Below are 7,421 nucleotides of genomic sequence, written 5' to 3'. Positions count from 1 at the left end.
ATAATAATGATGATATAAATAATAATAATGAGAAGAAAGAGTGGGAAGCTTGGCTCCTCAGTGAACTAGATACAAAATGATAAAATGGAGCAAAATCAATCTAATGATAATTAAATTATAAGGGAATTGGTTATGAGGTAAAATAGCCATTCAAAAATTATGTGAGAGTCTAGACTGCATAGATGGAGCAAGCTGTTAAACCAGATTATTATATTGGCTTTGAATTCTGACCCTAGTTCACAATTAGTGGCCCAGGTTAAGAGAGTCTGTAATTATTTATAATGCCTTACATTTATATAGTACATTACAGTTTACAAAACATTTTAATTTTTTAAAAATTATATTCTCATTTTACATGTTAAAAGAGAAAGAGAGATGTCAGTTATATTTTGACTTAAGATTCATAGCTAGTGACAGAAGTGGGCCCAGAACTCAGGATTTCAGACTCTCAGCCCAGTATCTGTTACAGTACACCCCATAATCATATGCTTAATTCTTCCCCACCCATCACGGCTAAAACTTCACTAATCTCACCTCCTATAATGGTTGCTGCTTAGAAAGGATCTGGGTTCTTGTAAAGGGATCTGGACCCTGCTTGTCATTTTGTCAAGGAATTCTGATACTATGCAGTCATTGCTTGCTGGTGAGAATTCTGACAGTCTTACTCCTGAGCAGGAAGATTTATTTGAAACTGAGTATCCTGAATAAATTTTTACACTAGTAAATTTTTTACATCCAATAGCTACAAATGTGGAAAAAGTATTTTCCTATTTTTGACAGATTCTAGGTAGATACAAATTTAAATTGAGGTTCAGAGACTAACATATATTTAGACATACATAATTGTTTATCTAGTATAAAGTGCGCATATAAATTCAGCTAAACGTGGAGGAAAGTATTAAATCATTAGACTCTGAAAGAGCATTTTAACTATTCCTCAAACGTCCCTCTTTAATGAGTAAATAAAATAGTAAACGTCATCACAGCAATTTCTTATTCACCAAGGGCAAAAATTCGTAGAACAATTTGTCTACACCTGTCCTTGATTTTCCAACCAAGTTCACAGAAGCAAAAATATTGAAATTAGTGAAACTCTTTCATTAGTTATTTTTAAGGAATACTTACTTTTAGCATTAAAAATCTTCGTTTCCTTTTTTTTTTTTTTTTTTTTTTTTTGCGGTACGCGGGCCTCTCACTGTTGTGGCCTCTCCTGCTGCGGAGCACAGGCTCCGGACGCGCAGGCTCCGCGGCATGTGGGATCTTCCCCGACCGGGGCACGGACTCGTGTCCCCTGCATCGGCAGGCGGGCTCCCAACCACTGCGCCACCAGGGAAGCCCCCAAAAATCTTCGTTTCCTTTTTTTTTTTGCGATACGCGGGCCTCTCACTGTTGTGGTCTCTCGCGTTGTGGAGCACAGGCTCCGGACGCGCAGGCTCAGCGGCCATGATTCACGGGCAGGCTCCAGACGCGCAGGCGCAGTGGCCATGGCTCACGGGCCCAGCCGCTCGGCGGCACGTGTGATCTTCGCGGACCGGGGCACGAGCCCGTCTCCCCTGCATCGGCAGGCGGACTCTCAACCACTGCGTTACCAGGTAAGCCCTTTCGTTTCCTTTTTAAAACCTTGTTAACTAACTAGTTTCTAACAAACCACTTTTTTTTTTTTTTTTTTTTTTTTTTTTTTGCATGTAACTTCTAGTTTCATGAGTCAGCTAGGGCCACCAAACTATAATTTAGTGACAGATGGTTTTCTAAAGACACAAAAGAGATTCAAATTAAGCATAGCAATGAGAGGGCTCTAAAGTTAGAGGAGGCATAATACACTGCAGACACCAACGCGTTGTTCGAATATACTATAATTAAACCTGAGGTAAGGCAGGGGAAATAAAAAATATAGGGAAAGGATCATACAATAGTTCCCTCTTATCCGTGGTTTACGCTACCCTTGGTTTCAGTTACCTGTGGTCAACCGTGGTCTGCAAATATTAAATGGAAAACTCCAGAAATAAGCAATTCACACGTTTTAAACTGCACCTGCTCTGAGTGCCGTGATGAAATCTCGCGGCGTCTCCTAGGACTCCGTCCTGCTACGGGAGTGAACCGTCCTTTTGTCCGGCACTTACCGCTTTCAGCTTAGTCACTGGGGGTTGTGTAGTTCATGAGATTGACTGTTGCGGTAACACTGTGCATGCGTTCGAGTAACTACTTCAGAAGGGCCCAAAGCACACGAGTAGAGATGCTGGCAATTCAGATACGCCCAAGAGAGGCCGTTGAGTGCTTCCTTTAAGTGAGAAGGTGTAAGTTCGTGATTTAACAAGGAAAGGAACAAAAGCCTTATGCTGCAGTTGCTAAAATCTATGGTAAGAACAAATCTTCTATCCATGAAATTGTGAGGAAGGAAAAAGAAATGTGTGCTAGTTTTGCGGTCTTTCAAACTGCAAAAGTTACAGCCACAGTGCATAAGTACTTAAGATAGAAAAGGCAGGATATTTGTACAAGATACATTGAGAGAGAAGGCCAGAGAGGGAGAGAGGGGGAGGCACCAGACTCACGTAACTTTTATTATAATATATTATTATAACTGTTCTATTTTATGATTAGTTATTGTTGTTAATCTCTCACTGTGACTAATTTATAAATTAAACTTTATCAGAGGTGTGTATATATAGGAAAAAAACAGTATATATAGGGTTTTTTACTATCCATGGTTTCAGGCATCCACTGGGCATCTTGGAAAGTATCCCCCTCAGAGAAGGGTGGACTACTGTAGTCACATTATGAATTTTAATAGACAGAAGCATAATTTATAAAGAGAAATCACTTTAGAAAAGAAATAGCTTTATGTTTGTCATTTAGTATGTGGTGACTTTTCAGCTATTTATTATGTATTGCATTAAGGGCATCAGGAAAGAAACTGTCACATGTAACTTATCAGTGTATAAAAGATAAATCAAAATGGTTTTGTGGGATAGGTTTAGTACATTTAAAATCTCATATAAAGTGTTTACAAATGTCACAAGATTGGAGGCTGCTGAAATAGAAGATAAAATATCATTATTATACTTTGGAAGGAGTAGCTCAATAACATATTATAAATGCTAGTTTCTCTGAGTCCTGACAATGTTCCCAAGTTTCCCAAAGATTTTTTTTTTTGAAATCTCACTATGACTCATCTTTGTATTTAAAGGACTAACTTCAAATAATATATTATGACAGTAACTCTTAGATGTAGAAACATAAGTGATAAGAAGACAAACTTGTCATAATATCTAAGATCTAAAGCCAAGAAACATGTGGGAATATATTCTTAACATCCTTATCAGCTGTCTGTTGGGCCTTCCAATTTTGAAAGATCCATTTCCAAGTAAAATGCATTTCTGGTTATTCATTTGGTTATAGTTATAGAAAACTTTCACCTAAAGATGGATTCTTGAGCAGTAAATATCTAGAATTAAATGACTGTGATTATATGATCATGTACCCTGAATATCTAAGAAAAATAACCGAAATTTTTAGAAGAAAAGGGAAAATTCAGAAAAGGTAAATAAATATCTCTTTGTAGAAAAAAAGAGAGTAATATTATTTTATTAAATAACAAACAAAATGTAATAAAAATTATACTAGTGCTAGCAACAAAAACATAAAATACATAAAAATAAACCTTAAAATGTAATATGAAGTTCTTGCATTAGACATTAGAAAATTTGACTGGAAACGAGGTATCTAGATGAAATACAATTATGTAGTGATATATTTCTGGAAAGACTCACTATTGTTTACATGTCTACTCACAGATACATGAAGAATATTTTGAGGGCCACAGGATTTTCTTTCCACTTAAACTGGTGTGTCTGTGATATTATTTATTTATTTACCTGCTGAAGTCCCTGTGGCGTGTTTGTGGATGTAGAATGTCTCAATTTTGTACTTCCAGGAAAGGGTCTTCCCCACTGGAGAGTACAGTCTTAGAAGCTCCTTTAAGGTAAAGAGAACAAATTTCCAGGCCAAAACAAGACTCATGACTGCAAGATACTCTGGCTATTGGGGAAATTATACTAATTCAAAAAATTTTTTGAAGACTCACTCTTGACAAAGAATGCTTCTACCCAAATTCCTAGTCATATAGGTCTGGTCATTAGGAAGAAAATGAATAAATTTGCATATGGTGACAAACTCCAAGAGAGTAAATAGTTAAAACCCTGGTACCTTCCCTTTGGTGGTTCACTATAAGAAATCCTCAGGTTGATTAGAAAAGTTCTGATTGAGGTCCATTGGCAAGAAGTCACCAAGGGCTGCTCACTATGAGAAGATGGACCCTGGTCTAGTAATCCAGACACAACTACAGGATCTCAGGGGTTTGTGGGAAGATGGTTAGCTCCAGGATTATGTCACACTGAATCTGAAAGTTGCTGTGGATTAAGATACCTGATATGGTCTTGTGTTCTGGGGAAAATGTATGAGAAGTTATCTGTGAATTAAAAGAACTGAAACCTTGGAAAATGGCTCAAAAGACAAGGTTTATAACATTTTAAAGCCACTTTGGCTTTGGCTTTAAAAGATCATATCCTACTACCATCTGCAGAACTATTTCTATTGAACTCTAGGATACCTCAAGTTCTATATTGAAATTTCTTTCTATGAAATGAATTAACATTTATTTTAAGGGTACTTTTCAGGATATTATTTATTTATGCTATTCAATAGCTTCTTCATGAGCTTTCATGGGAGAATAGGTATCAATAATATTTATATTTCTCCTTGACAATTAATTAGCCTTTATCTTGTTAGGCTTTGTATATTTCCTGAATGACCAACTTTTTGGTCATTTTACACTTTGGCCCTTGGAAAATTTTTACACTTTGGCCCTTGGAAAATTTATTGCTAAATTTGTAGTCACAAGGCAGATGTTTAGAAGATCATGGTATGTATATTTATGTTTCCCTTTTCCTTTCTCTACCTTTAATATATGCTAGTTGGTGGGGTTTGATTTACCTTTGAAAATCACCTTAAATCCTTCTGTATTTCTGGTTAAATATTAGAAACCAGACACTGGCATTGATCACCACTTCCTCCTAACATTTAATAAAAATGGTGGTAAAGAATGTAAAGATAGCCCTTGACCTTGGGAGTTTATTCTCTGGTATTTAATGTGATTTTGACAGGACAGAGAGATAAATTCATACATTCAGTTTGCCTCGTTTACACAAGTCAGCACACATTTTAAAAAATAATAGGCTATAACTTATCCATTGAACTTTAATTGCAATAAAGGAATTATCACATAAAATTGGAAATAGCAACCAGTAGTAGTAATTTTAGCAACTATTTGTCTCCTGGGTGCCAAGTACTCTGATTTGCATTTTAACATATATTGACCCCAATCCCCATAGCAACACGGTATATAGGTAGTAATATTGCTTTCATTATTTGTGTTTGTTATTAGATAAGTCATTTATGAAAACATTTTTAATATAAAAATTATATTAAGACACAGATATACAGGACAGAACTCAAAGGTCACATCAGTGTCTTCATTTCTACCCTCCTCCCTGGAGATGCTGCCACCCCACAGAATCACATTAAAGAAGCAACCTGTTATTAACTACAGTGGTCCAGATGTGCATCTTGATAATTCAACTTGGTGCTGTTCACAGTCTCTGCTGAAGTGCCCTTCATCCCCAAAAGTAATTTTTTATGTTCACATCTGTTGACTGAAACTAAACTTCCCCTAGTGAGTAAGGAATATTCAAGAGGATGCATTAGCAAATTTTTCTTAGGTAGAATCTCTACTATTAGCTGTAGTTCCTTTGTTCATTTGCTGCTTTAACTTTGCTGTTGCTATTTTCCCCTTTAATTATACAGAAGACTGACAGAAAATGTATAATATTTCCTATGGATTAGACAGAGCTATAGTAACATGAGTGAGAAAGAACAAAAATTGTCCCTACCAAACACTTACACATGATTAAGTATTGCACATTCGGATAGATGATTGCACATGAAAATTGGTGCTTGCCTGTCCTGGAGGCTGCTTAAGAATATAATTACCCATTCTGCACTCAGGGTTGTGTTTTCTCCACAACTCAGACATTACTAAATGCATATTTCCACTTCACAAACTTATTTAAGTGTCCTGTTTTAGCACCTGCATTAGAAAACATTCCTGCTCATGTAAACTCCTATTTATGATAACTTTTCTCTTAGTCTTAAAATTACAAGGACTTACCTGAGTAATTTTTTAAATAAAATTTTATTCCAAAAAACACTAAGAAACCTTATCTTTTCTCTACAGTTAATCACGTTAAATTTTACAGATAAAATGCATGTTTTTAAATAAGAAAACAGTACACCTGACCCTTCTATACTAGAACCAAGTATTTCAAGGAGGATGGTGCAAATTACATTACCTCTCTAATTTCATTTAGAACCTTAACAGAAACTCTATGTGCTCTGTCAGTACACTGAGGAAAGCAATGTAGATAGCTTTGTTCCAGAGTGCCATTTGAAATTTGATGTAAAATATTCTTCAGCAACAGTAAGAAAATAAATAAATATGTTAGGTGTTATGGGCTGAATTGTTTTCCTCCCCAAATTCTTATGTTGAAGTTCTTAACCCCTGGTACCTCAGAATGTGTCTGTATTTGGAGATAGGGTCTTATAGAGTTAATTAAGGTAAAATCAGGTGATATGGATGAGGCCTAATCCAATATGACTGGTGTCCTTATAGTAAGAGGAGATTAGGACACAGAAAGAAAGGAAGACCATATGAAGACACAGGGAGAAGATAGCTATCTACAAGCCAACGAGAGAGACCCACAGAAGAAACCAACCCTGCTGACCCCTTGATATTGGAATTCTAGCCTCCAAAACTGTGAGGAAATAAATTTTTGTTGCTTAAGCTACCCAGTTCATGGTATCTTGTTATGACTGCCCTAGCAAACTAATATACTAGGCATTAAGGTAAACATGAGTACGAGTTACTAGAGAGAAAACAAAAACTAAAAATAATGCAAAGGTCACTGTTCAGTAATTGGGTATATGTTTGTAATCAGATGAATTAATATATAGGGAATAAAATGGTAATGAATTTGAGACAGAGACTATGCAATTGATGTGGAATTCCTTATTTGTTATGTCTATATTTCAAATCTACAGAGATTTCCAGGGCCCAGTTTATTGATGCACTAGCTTTGTTTAATTACTTATGTGATGAACAACATAATAAGGGACTTCTTGGATAAATAAATCTTATTTGTATAATTATAGGGTTAGAAGAGACTTTGAGTCAATTTGGAGCTTTTTCCTTTGACCGAAACTGACTGGAGTATGCTTCAAAATTCACTCATGTGAAAATGGTTGTCTGTAACTTGTGGACATGATTGCCTGTCTTCCCAATAGTAAGCCTCCTCTATTTTCCTTGATTT

The sequence above is a fragment of the Mesoplodon densirostris genome, chromosome 1 (genome assembly GCF_025265405.1).
Source record: "Mesoplodon densirostris isolate mMesDen1 chromosome 1, mMesDen1 primary haplotype, whole genome shotgun sequence".
NCBI lineage: Eukaryota > Metazoa > Chordata > Mammalia > Artiodactyla > Ziphiidae > Mesoplodon > Mesoplodon densirostris.
This window is presented reverse-complemented; position numbering follows the sequence as displayed.